Raw genomic sequence first — 26,158 nt, 5'->3', positions numbered from 1 at the left:
CACGGAAACATGTTGTGTTTGGTGTCAAACACCTTGGAATCATCCCCCCACATCAGTTCTTGATGTGAGGATATGATCCCACCCTTACAGAGGGAGAGACATGGCAGTACTAGAATACCCGGTAGAAATCAAATAGAGCCCTGGCATCACAAAATGGATGCTGTAGCCACAGACACGGGTAGGGCCTCCTGCTGCTGACTGTAGCTCCAGCAGTGGAGGCCTGGACAATAGGTTTCCTGTCACAAGGAGGTGTAGTCCTGCACTGGGGGCACATTTGGGGGCCCTGTGGATAGTCCAGCTCAAACCAGTTCAGGGGCTTCCAGACCCTGATCTGGCATGAAACTAGACAAAGTAAATGGGTGTAGCCACCCCTCTTTCCAAACCCTCCCATAGGTGGGTCCCCAGAGCTAGTCCAACCCCTTCCTTAGGTATAAGTAAGGAACCTCTGTAACCAGAACTTTAGATATCCCTGGATGAAACTCTGAAGCTGACTCCTGGAACTTCGACGCTTTACTCAAGACTAGGGGACTGAAGAAATCTCCCTTGGGGTCAAGGAGTGACTCCCCTGCTTGGCAGGCACCAATGAAGCAATTTTCCAGTCTGCATTTCCGAAGCTCCCACCGGACTCTAAAGTATTTGCAGCCCAGGAAGAAGATTTCCAGACATCTCAGATGCCTACCCGAGTCCCCAGCAAAGCTGAGACCCGCAGCCCTTGTGAGTAGCATGGAACTGGAACTCCTGGTCACCGGGAACTTTTGCAAGTGCATTGACTTCTCGACATCTCCTGAAGTTGTGGTTGGGCTGACTTGTGGCCCCCCACCTCGAGCACAGAACCAACTGAAGATTGTTGGCCTAGTCAACCCGAGTGACCCGTGGGCTGCCATTTTGTGTTTTGTCTTGAGGTCCCTTCGCGATCCCTGGTCCATCAACTGGTGGGTCCCTGAGGGCGTAACTTTGAATTTCTTTGGGCTTCCCTGATTGCTCCAGATGTGCCCCAACTCCCCACCAAGTGGTGAGTCCCACAGTCCTTGCTGCTCTGCACCGAAGCATCTTTCTTGTTTCTGCATGGGTTGCTGTTGCCAAGGCTTGTTGTGTCCAATCTGGGCACCAATACTGCAGCACTCAACATCCTTCATGGGACAGCTCGAATCCAGCTCCTGGTCATCCTCGACACCTTCTGGTCCTCGTGGCAGAAGAGTCAAGCTTCACCTTCTTCACCTGAAATAACCCGACATCGGTGGGGATCTGCCTATCGCCTTCCTGGTCACTGGCTAGTGACCCAGACTCTGTCCCCTCTGCTTTCAGGTTCTTCTTATCTTCGATCCAGGCTTGGATCTCTTCGGACACTTCACATCTTCCCGGCAGCAGCACTTCTTTGCCAGCTCCCATTGAAATCGACGACCCGACACCATTTGACACCTATGCACCCGGCTTCCCTGGGTGAGGTAACATGAGTACTCCGCTGCTCCCGTGGGTGTTGGCCTTAGAACTTCCTAAGTCCCAAAGGGTTTGGTCCTGACTCACTTCTAGGTGTCCCTAATCTTTAAAAATCTAATCACGACTTTCCCCATAGAAGCTAACGGAAGATCGCGGCTGTGTTCACACACTGCACATGGCCCCCGTGGGTCCCCTGTGTCACTACCTTGGGTGGTTCCTTGGGGTCCCAGCAATTCTACAGGCTCTAGGCCCTGTGTCTAGTTAAGTCGTGGTTCTTATACCACTATTTTAGTATATGGTTTGGCTCACCCCTAGGGCCTGACATGTAATTGTGCTATTTTACTGTAATATTTGAAGTGTAACTTATTTGAATTGACCTCTAGTCTCATAAAGAGACTAGGAGGTTGTGTTTAGTAATAAATACATATATTTTATATATATACCTGGTGTGGATGTCTTTCATTTAGGCACTCAAGAGATTATAGACTGGTAAAACATGTTGCTTTACATTCCTTCAAGACTTAGCCTGAAGGCTGCTCTCCATAGCGACCACTAGGATAGCTTTCAATAAAGGTTGTCTTTAACCTATAACCAATAAGGGGTTGTTTGGACTGGTACAAGATGCCCACTATAACTAGTGGACAGTATATACCAGGCCAACTTCTCACACCTCTCTTCACTCTTTCTGCACCACTCTTGCCTCTTTCTGTACCTCTGTTGCTTCTTTCTGCACCTCTCTTGCCTCTGTCTGCACCTCTGTTGCTTCTTTCTGCAGTTTTATTGTTTCTTTCTGCACCACTCTTGCCTCTTTCAACACCTCTGTTGCTTCTTTCTGCACCCTCCTGCCTCTTTCTGTATCCCTCTTCCTTATTTGTCCAACTCTCTTGCCTTTTTCTACACCTCTCTTCCCTCTTTCCGCACCACTCTTGCCTCTTTCTGTACCTCTGTTGCTTCTTTCTGCACTTCTCTTGCCTCTTTCTGCACCCTTTGTGCCTCTTTCAGCACCTCTGTTGCTTCTTTCTGTACTTCCATTCTTACTTTCTGCACCCCTTGTGCCTCTTTCTGCATCTCTGTTACTTCTTTCTGCACTTCCCTTGGTTCTTTCTGTACTTCTATTGCTTTTTTCTGCACCCTTCCTGCCTCTTTCAGCACCTCTGTTGCTTCTTTCTGCACTTCTCTTCCTTCTTTCTGCACCTCTCTTGCCTCTGTCTGCACCTCTGTTGCTTCTTTCCGCAGTTTTATTGTTTCTTCCTGTACCCTTCGTGCCTCTTTCAGCACCTCTGTTGCTTCGTTCTGCCCTTCTCTTCCTACTTTCTGCACCCTTCATGCCTCTTTCTGCACCTCTGTTTCGTCTTTCTGCACTTCTCTTGGTTCTTTCTGTACTTCTCTTGCTTCTTTCTGCACCCTTTGTGCCTCTTTCAGCACCTCTGTTACTTCTTTCTGCACTTCTCTTCCTTCTTTCTACACCTCTCTTGCCTCTGCACCTCTATTGCTTCTTTCTGCAGTTCTATTGCTTCTTTCTGCACCACTCTTGCCTCTTTCAGCACCTCTGTTGCTTTTTTCTGCAGATCTCTTGCCGCTTTCTGCACCTCTCTTGCCTCTTTTGGCATCTCTGTTGCTTCTTTCTGAACACCTGTTCCTTCTTTCTGCCCCTCTCTCTTCCCTATTTGTCCAACTCTCTTGACTCTTTAGAAATTATCATTTAAAAAACCTTTGAAATTCACTGGAAATGCCATAGGTTTCAGGGATGTTATAGTTCAAAATTTAAATTTAAAAAAATCTTTGAAATTCACTGAAAAAAACATAGGTTTCAGGGACGTTATAGTTAGTTGCACATTTCACTCATACAAAACCAGAGAAATTTGGCCGTTATAGTTAGTTGTGCTAACTATAACTCACGCCCCGGGAATGCACTGCTGATGACATCACATATTACATCATTCATGCCATGGACAGGGACATCACTGACGACATCTCAAATGACATAAATGATGACATCACTGATGATGTCATCCACTTGATAATCTGATGCACCTTCTCACACCCTAATATAACGTTTGATACACCCACTCTAAAATTTTCGAAACCATAGCCACACCAATACCAGTTACTACATACCCGCTCACTGATTCCTAGGTCTACACACACATCCACTTATTCACCCATCAGTCACTCATACATGCAGTCACTTATCAATATAGCACTCATACACCTATACAGACGCTCACACATTGCCACTCATCCATAGTTAATCACACACCTAGTCAATCATGCAAAGAATCATTCACACTCCCATATACTCACCTATACAGTTATACACACACCACCTCACTTATTCATATAGATACTAACACATATTTACTCTCTTATACAATCACTGCTACAAGCGCACACTCATATACTGCAACACTCACATATACTGCCTTTCACATATATAGTTACTCACGCATGTACCACTGAGACATCCATTTACTCACCAACACTCCCATACACACACTCACCCACCCATACAGCCCTTCACAGTTACTCTCTTAAACCCATACACCCTGTGAGTCACCCACTCACACATCTATACACAGAGTCACACCCGCACCCACCCACACAGACTCTCAGGCACCCATACAGATACTCAGACAACCAATCAATAACCCATATGCACACTCATGTAGCTACTCACCAACCCATGCAGCTGCTTACACACCAACTGACAGACTGATACAGACATTTACACTGTTTACTCACTAAACCATGCATTCAGTAAGACACGTTTAATCACTCACTTATATAGTCAGCCACACACCTACTAAATCATCTATTCAGACATTCATACACCCACTCATACTTCAAAACACATTGGTGTATATACATACATATATATATATATATATATATATATATATATATATATATATATATAGATATATATATATATATATATTATCTACTGGCGGTCGCCAGTAGATAGTTATAGTTACAACCTAGTTTCCATAGGAAATCTCAAAATTCTATTTTGAATAACTTTGGCGCCGGTTGACGAATCCTCGCAAAATTTTCAAAACTAATGGGGCGCTCCGTTCAGCTCCTACCCTGAAAGTCTCGGGGTGATTCGTCAAGCAGGGGCCGAGGAAAAAGGGGGGTCCCAAAACGCGTTTTCCCCATGCATTTTTCCATAGGACCTTTAGACACAGCTACAGCCCGAACGGCTGAACAGAATTTCTTGAAATTTGGCAGAGAGGTAGCCATAAGGTCAAGGAAGTGCCTTTTGCAGGTCTGGTGTAAATCTGTTCAGTATTTCCTGAGAAAATAGCATTTAAATGTATATATATATGTGGGCGGAGCCTAACCACACATCTCATCCTGAGATCTCATTGGCTGCCAGCACTTCATCTAAGAAGTGTTGGCAGCCATCTTGGGACCAATATACATGATAGCACCTCATTAAAAAGCATTGCAGTTAATAGAAGGTTTTAAGACTTTAGTTACATTATAAATCATTTGTTGATGGTACCATACTCATTTTAGGAATTGTGGTATGTTCTAAGGTGATTTCACCATGTGAAAAAGCCTTCTGCTGGGATATCATGATTGAGAGAAAAATAGTTTCTCATGCTTTTACCACAGAGGTTTGGAAGGTGATCTATAAGCTAAACTGAGAGCTTATTTTCTGTAAATTCACATTATCTTTCTCAGTCATGTGAGAATGAAGTCTGACATTCTCAGTAAAACATGTACATCCAACAAGGGCAGAGACTGTCAGTTGATTCCTTTGTGTTCTACTGCAGCTTCCCAGAGTGTTCCAAAGAACAACTAGAGCACTAACAGTCCTACTTATGATAAACGTATGGCACACCTGAAGCCAACTTGCTTGGATTAAAGTGGTAACTCTTAAAACATTTAATTTAAAAAGGAACAAAATGAGGGGGTTCATTTTTCCATAAAAAGTATGATTAGTGCTGCAGAAAGAAAAATTAGGGCACATTTTGAGTGACTTCTCAAATCCTCTTCTATTTCATTAAAAAATTCTGACAGGCAGACTGAAACATGCACTTTCAATACCAGCAGCAGTTTTCCCTGGTGAGCAGTAGCTTTACTACAGTGATCTAATGAGCAAAAAGAGTGCTAACATTCTGAATTTATGGCAAATGTGTGACACATCTGAATGCCTTCTTGATGGAATCAAAGTAAAAAACTGAAAGTATTTCCTACTGAGGAGACTGCAGTAAATGAGGAAATTAGGAAACTTCATAACAAATAAGTCTCCCAAGATGGCCACCAGAGACAAAAGAGCCCAAATGTAGCCCAAATATCACCCAGATGTAGCCCAAGTATAGCCCAATGACAGAATGTCCCAGAATGTTCTTAAAAACAACTAGAGTGCTTACTGTCTTAATTATGACAAAAGTATGGCACACCTGAAGCCATCTTGATTGGAATAAACTGGTAACACTTAAAACATTTAATTTAAAAAGGAACACAATGAGGGGGTTCATTTTGCCATAGAAATTATGATTAATGCTGAAGAAAGAAAATGAGGGTACATTTTGAGTGACTTCTCAAATCCTCTTCTATTTCATTACAAAATTCTGACATGCAGACTGAAACATGCACTTTTAATACCAGGAGCAGACTTCCATGGTGAACAGGAGGTTTACTACAGTGATCTAATGAGCAACTAGAGTGCTAACATTCAGAATTTATGGCAAATGTGTGACATATCTGAATACCTTCATGATGGAATCAAAGTAAAAAACTGAAAGCATTTCCTACTGAGGAGACTGCAGTACATGAGGAAATTAGGAAACTTCATAACAAATAAATCTCCCAAGATGGCCACCGGAGACAAAAGAGCCAAAATGTAGCCCAAAATCACCCAGATGTAGCCCAAATATAGCCCAATGACAGAAGGGTGCAAAACACTTATTATTTTGTGTTTTTGCACTGTTATATAGTGCAGACTTGTCAGGTATTGGAGTGCTTTACATGAGCATTGGTTACAACACACAAGAACAAATTCATTTTGGTTGTAGACATGGGGAGACTAAGTGATTTGACCAGAATCACAGAATGTCGAGCTGAAGCAGAAACTTCAACCTGGTTCCCCAGTTGCAAAGTCTGCAGTTCTGGAAGTAACACCACATCCTCTCCCCTAAGTGCAACATTTAATCAAGTGGTCAACTGGATAAAAAAACATAAAGATAACAAATAATTTAAAAGTGCTTTGTCGCTATTTGAAAACTCAGAAAATATGTCCTTATTTTAGTCTTTTAGAGCACTAACCATAATTTTGATGCCAATAAGACCCTCTCATATATGTAATTTCTAAAGGAAATGCTCTAGGTATTACAGTTTTGATCACATCAAGATGATGTCAGGCGTTCCACACTTTTGTAATAAATATAGAATGTTAGCAATCTAGTTGTTCATTAGGATACTGTTGAGAGGCAGAGGTCAGGGGCAAGGACTCTGAAAATTGAAGGCAGGTAGGAGGGTGCAAAGGCAACAATTTAACCACACTGAGCAGGCAGGATGGGCCGTGGAAGCACAACAGACTATGGAGGGCAGTGGAAAGGGGGGCAGGGGCAACAAACCAACAATACAGGACTTGCAAGAGAGGCTGTGGCAATGTAATAGACCATTGTGGGCAGAAGGAAGAGGCAATGGTAGTACAACCATACATGCCAACAGACCCGATTCAGCCAGGAAACGTCCAATGTTTTTAAGCTCAAATGGGCTTTATTTGATCTGTCTCCTGTCTACAATATCCTCTTTTTCAATGTAACTCAAAGGGGAAAATCAATACCCCAGTTTTTTTTCAAAATCTCCCTCTTACCAAGTTCAAAATGTTCGCAAGTATGGTACATTGGATCATGGAAGGAAATGGGATAGGGACATGGACTTGGATAACAGAGGACAGGAGGGACATGGAGAGGTGCACCAAACTGACCCTGCAGGGCAGGCATCAGGGTTTGCAGCAGCACAATACACCACACAGGGCATGCAGGACGGGAGTGCAGCACAACAATCCATAGAAAGCAAGAGGGAGGGGACAGGACCATGCACATGGACAACAGAGAACAGAGTGGCAAGAGGCAATGGTAGCTAGCTGACCATAATGGACAGACAGGAGAGAAAGCTGCAGCATAACAGACCATAAAGGGCAGGAGGGACGGATCAGGGGCATTACAATGGAACAGACAAGCCAGGAGGGAGGGAGTAGGGGTCTGCACATATAAACAGAGGTCTGGGGGCAAGGGGGCAGGGCAGGAGCAGCAAGTTAGCCATGGAGATCAGGCAGGATGGGCACTAGAAGCAAGACACACCATGAAGAGCAACAGTGAGACTGTGATGGCATACACACAGACCATGGAGGGAAGGTGGGAGGGGGTCAGGGGCAGCTAACTGACCACACAGGGAAGGTGGGAGGGCCATGGCAGCACAGAAGACCATGCATGGCAAGTGGGAGGGTTAGTGGCAGCACAATGGCTATGATGGGCAAGAAGGAGGGTGCAGGGGCATGCACAAAGGACGATGGAGGATAGAAGGGAGGGTCAGGACCTGTGCACAGACAAGAAAGTTCAGGGGAAGGGGCCTCACAACAGACCACACGGGGCAGGCAGAAGGAGCAGTTGCAGCACAACAGACTAGGGAGGGCAGAAGGGTGTGGCAGTACAATGGACCATGTAGGACAGGAGGAAGAGGATAGGGGCATGGCATGTGGACAGGCAGGGTGGAGGTGGCAGGGACAGGTTATAGTCATGTGACAATGCTAGGCAGGTGGGAGGGGAGTGGCAGCTCAACAGAACACTCAGAGTAGATAGGAGTGGCAGGTCCATGGGACATGGTGGGCAAAAAGGATGGAGCAGGGGCATGCACAAAGACATCGGAGGGCAGGGGGAAGGAGAATAGGGGCAGCAAGCTAAGCACAGAGTTTAAGCAGGAGGTCAATGATGGGGCATAGAATTGGGCAATGGAGGGCAGGAGGAGTGGACTGGTACATCATACTAAATTGAGGGCAGTGGCAGCACATCAGACCATGCATGGCAGGAGGGAGGAGGCTACTCCATGGATTCACACAACAGAGGATAGGGAGGAGGGGGATGGGGCAGCAAGCTAACTGTTCAGAGAAGGCGGGCATTAGGAACTTTATTGTTTTTAAAACATTGTGTCTGTGCGAACTACTTAAAATATGAACAAGTATGCAGCATAATCTCACTTTTATTCAGGAAGAAGAGGACGTTTGTGACTGTGACTCCAGGCTCACTTGGCAGAAACACCCCCTGACCCTCCACCCCCTATCGCAAAATGTAATGCCCGTGAAAAGGGTAGGTGAACACAGTGTTATATAGAACATAGTCCTGAGAGCACGATTGAAAATGAAAACTAGATATAGTGTATGGTATAAACTATGTACCAAAAAGTGTGATATAAGATGAACCAGGCGTGAAATATAATACGCAATACATTGTGCGCAATGACAGATTCATTGGAGAGCGCGAGATAGCACAGGCACTAGCGCGTGCTATGCGATATGCGCCTTGGAGTGTAATATGCACAGGGCAGTGTTTTGTAACCTAACTAGTCTCTAAAGTTGTAATATAAAATATGTGCTGGGGAGTGTAACGTTGCATATGCACTGTGACAAAGATATGGATCCCAGATTGTAATATGTATGGCATAGCACTGTGCGTTATAACATAGGCAACGAGGAAGGCACGTTAGATGGGGCAATATAACCCGTGCGAAGACAAGTGTGGCATGACATATTCACGGTGTGGTGTTACAGTGCACATGGGCTAGAGAGTGTCATAGCATATGCACTAGCTAGTGGAATACAACACAGAGGTGTGTGGCACTCGGCAGGCAATGGTGGGTGTAACACAGCATTGGGCTCTGTCAGGAGCGCGCTGTGACTCTCAAGTGATGTTCATCCCCGTTCCAGAGAGTAAAATAAAAAGTATTACACATCCGGCAGTGGATGTGTGTTTTATTAACCGTGAGGGGGGTTTCTTGCATAGTTTTGGTCGAATTTTTGTCGAATCCCCTTTGAATGGCTTGGTGTGCATGTGTATTAAATGTGCCCGTCAATAGCTACCCATGTTTGTATAAATAAAGGGTGTCTACCGGGATTAGGCACAGTAGGGCATCAGACATGTCAGAGCTTCACTAGTGGTGTAAATACATTCCACGTGGATTCATTGCATGCATAGTCACCTTTTAATGAATATCACGCAAATCGTCATGGTGATAGGTACGTACGGTTTGTCCAGCATGTCCTAGGTGTGTCTATAAATATATATTTTTTTAAAATAATAAAAAACAGTGGCCGGCCCTGGGGATTGGGGTCAAAAAAATATAATTAGGAGACAGGCCCTGGGGGATGGGATCATCAGGGCCAATAAATTAGAATAAGAAGGGGAACCACACAGCCCCCCTTCTTAAAAAATTAAAATAAATAAAAGACTGGCATCGTGCCGGAGGCCATGCCCCCTCCGTGCAGCACTCTGCAAACGCGCCCCCAACAGGCATCTCCAGTATGCGCCAGGGAGCTGCGCTGCAGACAGGTGTTCTGAGGCCAAGCCCCTTTTTACACCTCTCTGCAACGCAGCTCTGTGGCGCTTACTGGAGGTACCTAGAGGTCTTGTTTGACCCTAGGGACCCTTAGGATTCAAGGGGACTTAATCTCTCAACTTAGAACAGCCACAGGGCGCGTTTACACAGTGGTGAAGGGAGGGGACGGGGCCTGAGGTGACGTGTGCAAACACGCACTATGGCACGTTTTAAATTGGGGATATAATTTCCCTTCAATACTGAGGGCCCCTGGGGGCTAACTAGCCCACCAAGTGCTTCCAGTAAGCGCCACTGAGCTGCATTGCAGAGAGGTGGTCCAGGCCGTGCCACTTTTTACACCTCTCTGCAACGCAGCTATGTGGCACTTACTGGAGGTACCTAGTGGGCTAGTTGGCCCTAGGGACCCTCAGGATTCAAATGAACTTAATCTCCTAACTAAAAACGGACACAGGGCGTGTTTACACAGTGGTGAAGGGAGGGGACGGGGCCTGAGTTAACGTGTGCAAAAACACCCTGTGGCCTGTTTTAAGAGGTAGTTTTAATCCCCATGCCCTATTATATACTAGGGGCTTACAGAGGAGGTCATGCTAATCACAGGGGGACCCCAACGCATAATGTTCCCTAGTGTATGTAGGTGTTTTCACTGTATTCTAAGTGTCTTTTAACATAGCACTGGCTCTAGGACTGGTTAGTCAGACTCAGTTACCACCAGTATCCGTCTGAAAAAGTTGAGGGTACAGGATGATTTTGCAACAAGGCTTCTTTCTGCTCTTCTTTTTGTTCTTTCTGCACGTTATCCTTCTTCCTGCACTTATCTTCGTATTTGAGGACTTCTGTTGCTTCTTTCTGCACTTCTTTTGTTTCTTTCTGTGCATTTTTTCTTCTTTCTTCACATGTCCTATCTCTGTAGGCATAGTTAGAAATTAGCATTTAAAAAACCTTTGAAATTCACAGAAAAAACCATAGGTTTCAGGCATGTTATAGTTAGGAATTAGCATTTAAAAAACCTCAGAAATTCACTGAAAAAACCATAGGTTTCAGGGGTGTTATAGTTAGCTGGACTTTTCACTTGTACAAAACCATTGAAATTCCCCCGTTATAGTTAGTTCAGCTAACTATAACTCGCGCGCCCGCAATGCACTGCTGATGACGTCACATATTACATCACTCATGACATGGTCAGTGACATCACTGATGACATCACTGATGACATCTCAAATGACATCACTGATGACATCACTCATGACATCATCCTTGTGATAGAGTGGCAGACCTCCTCTCACCCTAATATAACCTTTGATACACACATTCAAAAATAGAGACTAAAATTTTCAAAACAATGGACATACCAATACCAGTTACAACAACCTCTTCAGTAATTCCAAGATCCACATACACATCCACTCATTCACCAACAGTCCTATACAGTCACTCATACATGTACTCACTCGTCATATGTACTCATACACCTATACATCCTCTTACACAATGCCACTCATCCATAGAGTTACTCACACACATAGTCACTCATGCTAATAAAGAATCAAACATACATTTACTTGCATATACAGTTATACACACACCACCACACTTACTTCTACGGAAACTTACACATACTTAGTCTTTTAAACAATCACTTATAGAAACACATACTTATTCATACAGGAACTCTTTCAATCTCTCACTCTCACATATACTCACATATATACACCAATAGTCACATATACTAGTTTAAAACATATGTAGTTACTCATAAAGACACTATTGAGACAGTCATTCACTCACTAACACACCCATACACACACTCATCCACCCATTCAGTCCTGCACACATGCTGTGTTCAACACATACAAACAGTGAGTCACTCATTCATGCACCTATGCACTACGTAATACCCCCCACCGAACCATGCAGACACTCAGACTGATACTCAAAAAACCAACTAATAACCTATATAGACACCCATGTAGCTACTCACCAACCCATGCAGCCACTTATACACAAAGTGAGAGACTGATACAGATATTTACATATTTAAACATTACTCACTAAGCCATGTATTCACTATGATACACTTAGTCAGTTACACAATTAATTTTTCAAAAACAAATCATCCATTTAGACACTTATATACCCATTTATTCTTCCATCGACCTTGAGATATACATATATAAAACATATTTAATTTTCAGAAAAACACACATTCACTGGATGATGTCATCAGTGATGTCATCAGTGATGTCATTTGAGATGTCATCAGTGATGTCATCAGTGATGTCACTGACCATGTCATGAGTGATGTAATATGTGACGTCATCAGCAGTGCATTGCGGGCGCGCGAGTTATAGTTAGCTGAACTAACTATAACGGGGGAATTTCAATGGTTTTGTACAAGTGAAAAGTCCAGCTAACTATAACACCCCTGAAACCTATGGTTTTTTCAGTGAATTTCTGATATATATATATATATATATATATACATATATATACATATATATATATATACATTCACTGAAAAAACCATAGGTTTCAGACATGTTATAGTTAGCCGGACATTTTACTCATAAAAAACCAATGAAATTCCCCCGTTATAGTTAGTGCAGGCAACTATAACTCACGCGACCGCAATCCTCTGCTGATGCTAATGCTAATACTGTATTTAGACACTTATTTGCCCATGTCTTCTTCCATTAAATTTTAGCTATACATATATTACAAATATTTTTTTTTCATAAAGACACATATGTCATCAGCAGATGATTGCGGTCGCGTGAGTTATAGTTGCCTGCACTAACTATAACGGGGGAATTTCTCTCTCTCTCTCTATATCTATCTATATATATATTCACTGAAAAAACCATAGGTTTCACACATGTTATAGTTAGCGGAAATTTTACTGATAAAAAACCAATGAAATTCCCCCGTTATAGTTAGTGCAGGCAACTATAACTCACGCGACCGCAATCTTCTGCTGATGCTAATACTGTATTTAGACACTTATTTGCCCATGTCTTCTTCCATACATTTTTAGCTATACATATATTACAAATATTTTTTTTTCATAAAGACACATATGTCATCAGCAGAAGATTGCGGTCGCGTGAGTTATAGTTGCCTGCACTAACTATAACGGGGGAATTTCATTGGTTTTTTATCAGTAAAATTTCCGCTAACTATAACATGTGTGAAACTTATGGTTTTTTCAGTGAATTTGCAAGGTTTTTTAAATGCTAATTCCTAACTATAACGTGTGTGAAACCTATGGTTTTTTCAGTGAATTTGTACGGTTTTTTAAATGCTAAGTTACTTTACGCCATTCGTGGCGTGCGCGCCCACTTAACGCAGTTTGTTCCGTTCGCGCACCGTGCGTGCACAGTAAGCACGCGGTGCGCTTCGCGCACCGCGTGGCCACTTTACGCAGTTAGTGCCGTGCACGCACGGTGGGCACGCGGTGCGCTACGCGCACCGCGTGCCCACGTTACACTAGATGGGCCATGTACGCACGATGCGCTTCGCGCACCGTGCGCACATGGAGGACATATGATGCACTTCGTTTTGAAAGGTAATATTTTAATTTTTCGTAATTTTTATAAGCCATGCACAAATGGTGCCCTTCGGGCACCATTTGCACACGGGGTGGACAGAGTGTGGATAATTTTTTTTTTTATTTTTTTTTTTTAAATATTATAGTTTATCTCATCTGTTATGAGCCATGCACAATTGGGGAGAGTGTGGATAATTTTTTTTTTATATCATTTTTTACCGTACGCGTACCGTAAGCGTAATCGGCGAAATTAGCGAAAAAAAAAAAAATCCGTTTTTGGCCTTGGGGGATCTTTGGGGACTCCCTCAACATGGCTATGTGTGTGGGAGCTGTCTAAACAGCCCCTTTACATGTTTTTGTGCTTTGTATTTTCATCATCACTCTCAGTGCGAGAGAGAAAATGGCGGCCGCCGCTTCCTGGTTTCGGCCGATTCGAATGTTTACTAAGATCTAAGAGCCAATCAGAATCGCGCTCGCGCACGCCACCGTACGCGTACGGTAAGCGTACCGTAAGCGCACCGTAAGCTGGCTCAGATATATATATTGATTTAAAGGCTATTTTCTCAGAATCTACTGAACAGATTTACACCAAACCTACAAAAGGCACTTCCTTGACCTGAGGACTACCTCTCTGCCAAATTTCAAGTAATTCTGTTCAGCCGTTCGGGCTGTAGCCCTGTCTAAAGGTCCTATGGAAAAATGCATGGGAAAAACGCGTTTTGGGACCCCCCTTTTAGCTCAGCCCCCGCTTGACGAATCCCCCCGAGACTTTCAGGGTAGGAGCGGAGCGTAGCGCCCCACCTATTTTGAAAAATTTGCGAGGATTCGTCGACCGGCGCCAAAGTTATTCAAAATAGAATGTTGCGGATTTCCTATGGAAACGTGGTCCTAACTATAACTACCTACTGGCGACCGCCAGTAGGTAATATATATATTACCTACTGACGGTCGCCAGTAGGTAGTTCTAGTTAGGACCTAGTTACTATAGGAAAATGGCAACATTCTATGCGCAATAACTTTGGCGCTGATTAATGAATCGCGCAAAACTTTCAAAACTAATTATTTGTTGAGATCAGCTCCTATGTGAGATCAGCTCCTATGTTGAAAGTTTGGGGGTGATTCGTGAAGGGGGGCTGAGAAAAAAGGGGGGTCCCAAAACGTGTTTTTTCAATGTTAATTTCCATAGGAAACTTTAGACAAGGCTACAGGTCGAACGGGTGAATGGAATTTGGAAGGAAGAGGGGTCTTGGTCTAGAAAGCACGGTTTTGTTTATTTGGTGTAAATCCATTCAGTAGTTTTTGAGAAATATCTAAATTTACAGATATCAATATTTGCGAATTCTGCCATCTGATTGGCTGAGGCGTTACGAGCACAAGCTTGCTGGTGATTGGCTGCAAGCGGTGCAAGCAGTTGCAAGTAGGAAGTGTTGGCCACCATTTTGTGATTCCGTTGAAGCAAGTAAGGGGAAAACAGGGAGAAAAAAGTGGGAAAGAGGAGGGTAGGAGCGCTGTCGGTAGGGTGTGCTATAGAGGGAGTGTGAAGCGAATTATTTATCCCTACTGGTGTGAAAGTGCTGTTTTGCCCACTGTGAGATGGTGCTGAGGTGAGGTGCTGGTACACTCTGGGATGAAACCGTGCATCTAAACTGTGAGCTGAGTGCTGTAAAGTGATGTGCTCTGGGCGCTGTATCATAGTGGGCGCTGTCGCATATCTGTGCAGGTGGTGTTAGTATGCGTTTAGAGTATAGCGGGAGTGGGAAGCAAAGTACTTAGTGGTATCGCTATGAAGACTCGGGGATGAAACTGTGAGTGTAAGTCATGAGTTTATTGCTGTGAAGTGATCTGCTGTGGGCGCTGTAGGATACTGGCCGTTGTAGCATACCTGTGTAAGTAGTGTTAGTGTGCGTTTATTCTATACAGGGAGTGTGAAACGAACTACTCATCCCTATTGGTCTGAAGAGTCGAATGTAGTGTTTTAGGAAGCAGGAATAAAGGAATAATCATGAAGAATATAATGCAGAATGTTGCAATGCCAGAGAAGGAAAATGGTAAAATGAGTTGTGTCTAAGAAAGTGGTTGTGTGTAATAAAGGGATGGAGTTTGAAAATTATATAGAAAGTGTTTTTATTTAACCCCTTCAGTGCCCCGCCCTTTCCCCGCCCTGTGCCGGGCGTTGCATTAGCGGGCGGGGTTCATGACGAGATAGTCTCGTCATGGGCACAGCGCAACCGTGCTCCATGACGAGACTATCTCGTCATGGGCATAGAAGAGGTTAAGTGTCATAATTGGACCCACTGGTGCAAGAGGTAGGGTATCCAGCTGATGCAAATTTGAATCACTTCTGCTGTATTCAAACGTAAGCTCCGGCATTGGTGAATTGTATATTACATGTTACAGTTGCATGTGAAATAAACAATAGCTATTACACTTGAATGACTCTACATTCTATAAAGAAAATAAAGGTAGGATATGATTACCGCTTGTATCGTTTAAGAAAAGAAAGAAATAAAAAAAATGTAGTCATCAAACTTTCTATGTACCTTGGCAGTGCTTTTTTGTAACAGAAAATTAACAACAGTAGAATAGTTAGCAATCTGTTGTACAGTAGATTCAATGTGGTGCGTATCAGAATTGGTACTAGTTCTACCCACATTGGACCTTTGAGGATGAATCCAAACATTTTGCTTCTGAGAAGCCCATTCGATACCTTTGTAGTCAAACCGTACATTATTGTCTTCAGCTGTTTCAAAAAAGCCTTCTTGTGTAGCGAGCTAAGGCATCGAGCTTAGACAAACTCCAATTGCTTCTGCTGTAGTCAAATCGAAGCTCCTGCATCAGTGAATTGCACATTATATGTTACAGTTCTAAGTGACCTACAGAATAGCTATTAGACATGAATAAATACATTGTATAATGAAAATAAAGGTAGTTTACGATTACCACACTGTGCCAACCAGTTCCTAAACAAAGTCGTATTTTTACATTTTTATCGAGAGGTTCTGAGCAGAGGCTGACTTTGAGTAAAATTGTGTGAAAGAGCTTTGTGAATAACAGGCAGGCAGAGAGGTGTGTGCACAAAGAATAGACATGGTTTCTAAGTGGGTGTCGGTTTAGGTTAATTTTGGAAGTAAATAGCGTATTTGCATAGGCCACACATCACCGATTCCTGGTTAGACTGGAGACGTAAGGGGAAATAATGAGGATAGAGTTTAAATGTCTGAGTATACTTAGAAAGTTATTATATCAAAGTAGTAGGATTGAAGTGTATTATAAAAAATGTAAAGAAAAAAGTCAAAAAAGATCCATTCAAGAATAATGTGAGTTTCTTACAAGTCTTTGAGATTCCAGTCCATAAGTTCTTCAGCTGCTTGAGATGCGTAAGTTTCAAGAGGCTATTGTTGCCATCGTGTGAGAAAAGCGAAGTGATCCAATTCATATCCTCGAAGGGACAGTAATGTTCCTCTAATGTTGGAGCGGTAATTTGAATGGGCAGGCAATCTGCGATGTTGTGAAAGGTCGCACGATTCAGGAGATCTTTCACAGCTGCGCAGAAATCCCATTGCACTGCGATTCCTTTTTGCATTGCATTCGCCATTGCTCTGCTGCAAGAACAATCACGTTCATGGTTTTCAAGATACTCCATTACCTGCTGGATATCTGGAGCGATTGGTGAGATGGTGTCAAAGGCCTACATCCATTCGCCAGTCGAATGGGCAAGTTTTGCAATCAAACGATGGTTGTACGAATATTGCATAAGTGTAGATAAATGTTATGTTGTAGCTAGCTCCGATAATAGATAGAGGCAGGCAGCCGAAAAAAAAATTCCGTTTTTTTACAGTATTGATGTAGCTTGGCGTAGAGGCGTATTCTGTCGGACATAGTTGTTACCATAGAGAGCTAAGCCATTTCTAGAAGTAGAATTAGTAGTAGGATGGCTGCAAAGAGGGTGAGAATTATGGGCACTGTTCCTGTTTTTCCAGAGATGATCGAAAGAATGTCTGAATGTAGTCTGGTATTAAAAGAAGAACAGTTTGAAAGCGTGTTAGAAGGCTGTAGGAGACTGTGTTAAAAAAGTGTGCCAGACCTTGAGTGTGACATGAGTTGAAAATTGTGTAACAATTCACAACGTGTAATTGGCGGTTCGTATTTAAAAGGGAATGTATTTTATTTGAAGTTTGTGGTATCTGCAGTCGATACATTTCTTTTGTAGAAGTGAGGGAGACTTCTGTTTTGAACAAAGGTGCTTTTAGTTTGGTTTGTTTCTTGAAATGTGTTTTCAAACTAGGAATTGAAGGCCAAGTTGAAGTTTGGGAGTTAGTTTTTGTGGGTTGGAATAGATATTGCCACAGGAAGTTACTGTGTTTGAAACAGTAAGGACATGCGGTATGCCAGAGTGTATGTTATTGAGAAGCAGATAACTGTCGTTAGAAAGCTGTGTGAATGTTGGTGTGATTGTGGGAGTTGGCGTCCTTTTAAGAAAGGACGCAAGATTGGTGGCTGTAAGCTTAGAAGCGCCGTGTAGTTGGACATTCTTGGATAGTAATGAATGACTGCCATTGTGGTTGCACTATTCACCTGTGAGAAAACTTTTGTATGCTCTTTAAGACAGCGATATGTAAATGGAATAAGCCACTGCTCGTGAATAAACGTGGTACCTTATATATTGACATTCAACATGACAAACAACATGTGCACGTAGCAGACTCAATGACACTACATACTGTGGAAACCGTGGCTAGCCATGTATACAAACTAAACATGGCACCTCTGCCTCACTATGCAGAATGAGGGGAGAGATGAGAGCAAAGTATGTGCGAAGGTGGCAAGTAATTCTCGATTATAAAAGTATACAATGCAAAGTCTTGAGGGGATGTGCCGGACAGACTTGAGTATGCAGAGCACAGACATGTACATGTCAACATACATTGATGGTCTATTGAGTGAAGTGGACAGTGGACGCAACCATGATAGTACAGTCAGTAGGGAAGATTACGGAATGGTAGCGCGTATGTGCCTCCTCCCCCCCAAATATTTAGGGAAGTGGGCTGGCTCGCCGTACGCAAGACTAGTGTAGGGGTATGAATAAAAGGCACGTTTCTTTGGGTGTGGTTCTCTTCCAGATTGGCGAACGTGTCTGCCAGGTCTGCGCAGCTTACACCGCCATGAGGCTGACGCTGTGAGCGAAGGTGGGTGCTCCTGTAAGGCAGACAGACTGTCGGTGTAACACGCAGGACAGGAGTCCTCTGAGCCCTTGGAGTCCTCTAAGGTCGGGAAGACCAGCAGGAATACATCGCAAGGGTCAGGTCAGACTTGTTCAGGTGGCAGAAGTGGTGTGGGAGGAAGTGTTGGGGGGGAAACTGGAGGGAGAATGTAGTGTTGTCACCAAAGTCAGGAGACACCCAGTTCTCCGAAAAAAACTGCAAAAACAGCAAAACGCCTCCCTGATCACAAAAGCTGGTGATGACCCGAATGTGGTGGTACCCCAATCAGTGTGGTAGGGGTAGTAGGGAAAAGCGCGCTGCATGGTAGATACCATTTGAGAAGCTTGAGGCAAGAAACTGTACAAATAGCACACTGAGTAGAACTCAGTAGAACACTAAGGGTCAGAGCCCGCTCCTTCCTTTAAAGCTGGCGAGGATACAGGAGAGTGGGTGATCCCAAAAAAGAGAAGGTCGAGAGGGGAAAAAAGGAAGTTGCAGACAACCAACCTTAAAATTACCCCCTCATTAAGGACTTTCTTAAAAATAGTACCAAAGACTTTGCTGTTAAAAAACCTGGCTCTGGTTTATCCTGGGAATAGGGTGGAAGGAGATCAAGACATCGTAAGTCCAAACAAATTTCAGGTGCTGGCGAATTCTTTGGAATCTCAGGAAATAGTCCAGGAAGGCTCAGGGGTGTCTTTCCCCCTGGAAGCATGGATCCTTATGCCTCCTTATGCCTCCCACCCAGAATTAACATCTGGCAAAGGCCCACCAGAATCTCTGGAGAGTGGAGGGGAGGAGTGCCCAAAAGAGGTAGGGCGAACTCAACATCAACTCCAAGGTCAGTCACAACATCAGTCAGTCTCGGATCTTATTCACATGTTAACCACTGAGGTTAGAAACAGATTTGAAATATCCGAAACCAATCAAAAATAGATTAGAGTTTCCTGTGATAGTTTGGAAAAAAAATTAGATGACATTGCGGTTAGGACTTCGCAGATAGAAAACTCAGTGAGAGACTTAACGCTGCAGTCTGAGGCCAACTTTGAAGGAGATTACACTCCTAAAGGGGAATGAGGTTCTGTGGAAGGAAAATATGGAATCATTAGAGAACAACCAGAGAAGAAATAATCTTTGCATCTTAAAAATCCAAGAAGGGACAGAGGGTGAGGATATTAAGGTATTTTTGGCACGACTGATTAAACTGGGAGTGCATATGGAGTGCACAGTAGAAGACCTGGTTAAAGACATGCAGAGGGTCCATAGAGACCCATTTAGGTTAAATTCAAATTTTAAAAAAAGGAAAATCCTGGTTAATTTCCAAACCTACAAAGTCAAGGAAGAAATACTCACAAAAGCCTTAAGACAGAAAAAACTATTAGTAGATGGAATCAACTTCGATATTAGATCAGATGTCTCTCAATTTACGGCCAACAAGCAATGGGAGTTCGGTAACGTGATTGAATCCTTCAGAAAACTTGGTGCGACAACTCAATGAAGACTTCCTTCTAGTCTGAGGGTGATGCATAATAATAAAATGCAGACCTTTCGCAGGGTAGACGAAGCATGAGAATTCCTCAGATCCCTATCAGGTACTGGGGTGAAGTAGGAAAGGTAGAGATTACATCTCTTTTTACTGTCATTTTGTCTACTTCTCTGCGGAGTCACTATATCCTCACTTGTACGTTGATTGTTTTTTTGTGCACTTTTTTTCTTTTTTTTGCACTTTAGACCTGAATATAGAACCACTAGCTCAACTAGGCAGTATATACTTTTAAATTTAAGAATAGGTCTCTTAACCTCGGAGGGCCTCCTTAGGCTTGGGCTATGAAGAAGTAAGAGGAGGGTTTTCAAAAGGAGGGGAGGAGGGGGCACAGGTTGAATCGAGTGCACGGGTGGGGGAGCAGAGGGAAAAAATACAAAAAAAAGTTTATCCTCAACAAATGATCAGGAACTGTGGCCTTAATGGAATAGTGGGGATAAGAAGTAAATAAGGACTCCCAGCCAGAAGGTACAGATAGAGCGTTTATCGTGGAATGTCAATGGTCTCAGAGCGAAGCAAAAAGGGAAAAGATCCTGCAGTATTTAAAAGATGCTCTGGTCCAAATCATAATCCTACAAGAGACTCATCTAACCAGTAAAGAAATGAGTGAGGTTTTTAAATCCAGAAGATGGCTTCAGAGAGTGATATGTACGGACCATCAACTCACTATTAGAGGGGTGTTGATTCTTGTAAAAACTAATCCTCAGATACTAATTGAAGAAAGTAGAGTAGACAAGACCAGTAGATGGGTAATTGCTAAAGTGAGATGTTATTAGCAGGCTTACACCATGGTTGGCTATTACGGCCCTTACTTAGATGACCCTACCCCGTTTGGTAATCTACTCTTGGAACTCTTGGATTTTCCAAACCCCATTATAATGGCAGGCGATTTTAATGTGGTTCTAGATGATCGTCTAAATGCTCCACCAAAAGCAGAATGACTACACATAATAAATCACGTTCTTTAATAATAAATTCAATAAAGAATCTAGGTGGTTGATATTTGGAGGGAGAGGAAGGGGTCCCTAAAAAGCTTTATTTTCAATAAAATATGGACACCAATCAAGAATAGACCTATTCTTTTTAATCGATCAATAAAGAGTCAGGTTAGGGACGCCAGTCATGTGGGATCTCATTTGTCTGATAACTCGGCCATAACCATACTTTTTGTCCCTCCAAACATGGTGATCCAAAGGAAATGGACTATCGATCGTGTCATACTGTCTGATGAAGAGATGATGGATAAACTTGGACTGGAATCTCAAGAGTTTTTTTAGCATAATTTAGATAGTGTCCCAATAGGTATAGTATGGGATGCCTATAAGGCCTTCTTAAGGGGGAAAATAACATCTATTAATTCCTATAAAAATAAGCAGAACTAGCTAATCTTAAAGATCAGATTAAGCGAATTGAACAACAGCTACAGGATGAAGAGATAGTCCGGGGTAGCATCTATTGAGGCACTTAAAATGGATCTAGTAGGCGTACTGGAAAGAAGACTACAAGAAAGATGGCAAGTGGGGAAACTGGCCAATTTTAGTTATGGAGAAGGTTGTGGCATGTTACTTGCCTGAAAAGTAAAAAACGACCAAGCAAAAAGCTTTATAAAAGAACTGAAGTATGATGGGACAGGGTGCTTAACTAGGATGAGGGAGGGCATAGAAGAGGCTTTACTGAACCATTTTGGGGAAGTTTATTCTGAAAATGTAACTACACTGAGAGGGGAGGTGGAAGATTGGTTGGGTTGAGAAGCCCCCCACAAAGTGTCTGAACCCCAAAGGGAAGTAATTAATAGCCATATTACAGAAGCCGAAATTAGTGGCTACTAGAACAGGAAAAGCGAATAAGGCTGCAGGACCAGACGGTCTTCCGATTTAATTTTATAAAAAGCTAGAGAAATATCTAGTCCCTGTAATGGCCAGGCCGTTTACTGAGATCTTTGAACGTGGCAGGGAGATCCCTCCTTCTTGGAATTAAGCCATTGTCACTCTGATCCTCATTATAGATAATCCACCTAATTGTTGCGACTCCTACAGGCCTATCTCATTGCTTAATTCGGACTACAAGATTTTTACTAAAATATTAGCAGATAGGCTGAGTGGGGTGTTGGGAGTACTTTTACATGAAGATCAGAAGGGCTTTGTGCATGGTAGGGGAATCAAAGATTTAACCTGTAACTTAATTGGAGCTATAGATATAGCAACCACATTTTAAGTGCCACTGCCAGTTAGTACCATGGATGCGACTAAGGCCTTCGACCGGGTTAACTTATCCTCCCCAAGTTTACTTTTTTGTTTCAGAATATCCCTATGTCCTTTAAGGATGAATGGCTTTAAAAGGGCCAATTAAAGATTACTAGCTGTATCTGGGCCTCAAAAGGTACGAGAATTGCTTCGAAAAAGCTTGGACGACAATATGACAAAGGGGGCGTACGACTGCCTGATCTATCTTATTGTGCGTGGGTTTTTCTATTAAAGGGAGGGAAATGTCTACTAAGCAAACCAAATTGCTCCGATATAGGGAAGCTGTTTAAAGCTATGCTCTCTGATGTGCAAAGGGGTAAGCACGATTTTATACATAAATATGGTGACCCACGCTTATTTTAAAAAGTGTGGCTTAAGACTCTGCAAGGCTTTGCAATAACATGGCATAAAATCAGTAGAGAATCTAACATTAACTACTATATTGCTTTGTCCCCTATCTGGGACTCTCCTGGATCTCCGGAGTGGTCCAAGGATTGTTTGGCTAATCCTTTAAAAGAAGCATGGATAACAACTTGGGGTCAACTGATGGTAGATGGAGTATTACTCTCTTGAGAGGAGGCCCAGGAGATGGCTAATAGGCAACTGTCATGATTCAAATATCTTCAGATAAAGAGTTGGAGCTTCACTGACGGTTTAGGTGCGGGATTTTCTAATGAATTAGAATCCTCAATAAGAACTGAAGGAACCCGGGAAAAGGAGGCAAGATGGTACTGGATGTTAGTGGAGAGATCGGATGCAGACGCTACCAGCAACACTGTGGGAAAAGAGCTAGCTGGGAGAGCAGTTGAAAGACCTATGGCAAGTATCTTGTGACATGTTATACTCCACGGTACGTGCCGCAAATTTAAAGGGCAACCACCTTTTCTGTCTCCACAGGGTCTATAAGACGCCATATTTACTGTCAAAATTTGTGAAAGGCGTTATGCCAAGGTGCCCTAAACGCGGGAAAGAAAAAGGTAATGACGAACATATGTTTTTGGACTGCCCGAATTTTTGGCTGGATGTAAGTAACACGATATATTTAATACTTGGAGGGACTCTCCACGTGAATCTCTTGTCTTTTTTGGGCTCCCGGATAACTATGAATCCTTGTCACAAAGCATAAAAAAATGATATTTTATTTAATATTGCTTGCCCGTGAGGAAATATGCAAGAATTGGATAAAAGCTACGCCCCTGAATAAAGTAGAATGGATGGCCTCAATAAAATATACTTTTCTGCTAGATAGAGCATCTAAACTTAAGCATAATGAGGTCTGGCTCCCCTATGAGAACTGGGTAAACTCTGTTGCACGTATATAGTCCGATGATTAGGCCTTTATACAATATTGCTTGATTATGCGGTGGTGCTCCAGAGAGGGTCTGGTCGATAAAAGGCTACCTATGGTTGGAGTATGGGAAGAAACTTGTAGAGTGATCAATCCTAGGTCTACAAACAAAAGGTCTCTGGACGATGCTACATCTAGGGAGACCCCGGAGTATGGATTATTACCTTTTGTTAACCTGGGCAGATGAGGAGAAAATAAAAAATAAAAACAAATTAGGAAGGGATACCAAGTGGTGGGCGGTAAACCAGTTCGTAGAGTTTTGCCATTGCGCACTACACTTCGAGCACAGCAAAAAGTACGCCTACCGCCATGTTGCGGAGTTTACCAGTGCGCTTAGCAGTCATCACATGGAGGGATGCAATAATGCCATCACTTTTCCAAATAAGGTTCTATGTGCATCAGTACAGAAATCCTCAGTGTTACCACATGACCTGGGCTGTTTTTGTTTTACACCACATTCTTGAATGACACATTTGAAAAAAGTCTGTTTCCTCCTTCTTTATTCCTGGGCAAATATAGACCTGACATTTTAATCTTAAAGGATGGTGCCTTCCCGGGCATAACCCTGAAGCAAAAGGTGTCACCTCTTTGAAGTAACGAAATATTAAGTAATTAACCAGCCAAGGCACAGCCGCGAACAAGCCATTAGAACCCTCCCTAATACCACCTGCATATATACAAGGCACAAGCTTTTTAAAGCCTCCCTGCTACAAAAGTGTCTACAAATAGATCCAAGTGCCTTACTAAACAACTACAAGGTAGTAATCAATAGTTGAACTATTGTGGCAAAATTGTACCACACTAGGCCTGGGCTAAAATACCGTTCTGCTCGCGGATATTGCGATAATTTGACATTTTCGCGTTCCGCGGAGAGCGCGAAAATGTCAAAATTTCCGCAATCCGCATTTTACCGGGAATTTTTTGCTTGCTCGCGCTGTAAAATAATACATTCTCGCGTGCGCGCGATCGCCTTACCTGAATCCCCGCGTTCGCCGACAAGTTTTCCCGATCCGGTCGCGTTCTCCACGAGATGTTGGATTGTTGGTAGCCATTTGTGCTGTCTCGCGACAGTTCGCGCCCGCAGTAACGTCATTCGTCGCGCGATCACGTCTTTTTTCTCGCGATCATGCACCGCGAGAAAAGTGAAAACAAGATGGCTGCGCCCGTGAGCAACCGCATGGGTAAGTTGGCAAGCCGCGACCACGCAGAAAATACCGCGAGCGGGCGGGAAAAAACTTCCGCATCTTCGCGATATTTCCGCGATTTTTAACATTTTCGCGATAATTTGCGAAAGTGAATTTCGCTAATTCCGCCCACCCCTATACCACACTCAATGTTGTTCCCTTAATTAGCAAAGTGTTCACTCCTAGAGCCAATCATTCACAAGGCCCCAATATAACATATTACAAACACAGAAAGAAGGAGTACAAACAGATATACTTGTTATTTTACCTACAATATATAGTAATTTCACGAAAAAGGTTAACACTAGGAGGTTACAACAACACAATAGCAAAAATGAACATCACAGAGTATATATTATTTTATTTTTTATAATTAATCTATTCCTTCTTTTCTTGCACATAGAAATAGTAGCACAGCCAAGGACACAGCCTAAGACAAAGCCAAAAAGTTTCATCCTTTTACATAAGGACTTCCTCAGTGCGATTTTCCTGTTCTCTGTCACCAATCATTAGGATCTAAGTAAGCCCTGCTCATGCGTGCTATTTTCTGAAAAGTTCTTATTTTAGTAAAGTGGATCACAGAGACGGTCATACTGTGACCTTTTAGTATCTTAGCTCACCCTTTTAACCTGTATATTCTGTGTTTTTAGATTCGGTACTTGTCATGTTTTAACCCGATTGTATTGTTCGGCACTTACTCTCTCTTCCTGCTGTCTCCTTCCCAGTTCTGCCATGGCTTATGTGCCGACTGTGCGGAGGGCGTTGCAGCGCGGATTCCAACTTCCGCTGACCCACAGTTTTTACACTTCCAGCGGTGAGCGGTCTAGTCTCCGCCATCCCACACTATATTAGTTGAGGATGGTGCGGCCGCGCAGCAGACCTAAGTAAGCCCTGCTCATTGCGTGCTATTTGCTGAAAAGTCCTTATTTTAGTAAAGTGGATCACAGAGACGGTCATACTGGGACCTTTTAGTATCTTAGCTCAGCCTTTTAACCTGTATAATCAGTGTTTTTAGATTCGGTACTTGTCATATTTTACCCCGATTGTATTGTTCGGCGCATACTCTCCCTTCCCGCTGTCTCCTGCTCGG

At 43.0% G+C, this 26,158-nt stretch overlaps 1 protein-coding gene and 1 long non-coding RNA gene across 5 annotated transcripts in view; one reads left to right on the top strand and one right to left on the bottom strand.

The window, feature by feature from the left end:
* The window catches only part of LOC146839642 (uncharacterized), a 766,602-nt gene that overhangs the window by 134,572 nt on the left and 605,872 nt on the right, over positions 1-26,158 (bottom strand). The gene's annotated exons all lie outside the window — the stretch shown is intronic.
* Positions 25,910-26,158, top strand: part of LOC146839643 (uncharacterized) — a 58,467-nt gene continuing 58,218 nt past the window's right edge. Inside the window, exon 1 of the long non-coding RNA XR_014981117.1 lies at positions 25,910-25,952. This is a non-coding gene — a long non-coding RNA (uncharacterized LOC146839643). The remainder of the gene's footprint in view (positions 25,953-26,158) is intronic.

The sequence above is a fragment of the Triturus cristatus genome, chromosome 4_1 (assembly GCF_964204655.1).
Source record: "Triturus cristatus chromosome 4_1, aTriCri1.1, whole genome shotgun sequence".
In the NCBI taxonomy this organism is placed as follows: domain Eukaryota; kingdom Metazoa; phylum Chordata; class Amphibia; order Caudata; family Salamandridae; genus Triturus; species Triturus cristatus.
The sequence above is the reverse complement of the archived record's forward strand: the minus strand, read 5'-3'. Positions and strand labels throughout refer to the sequence as shown.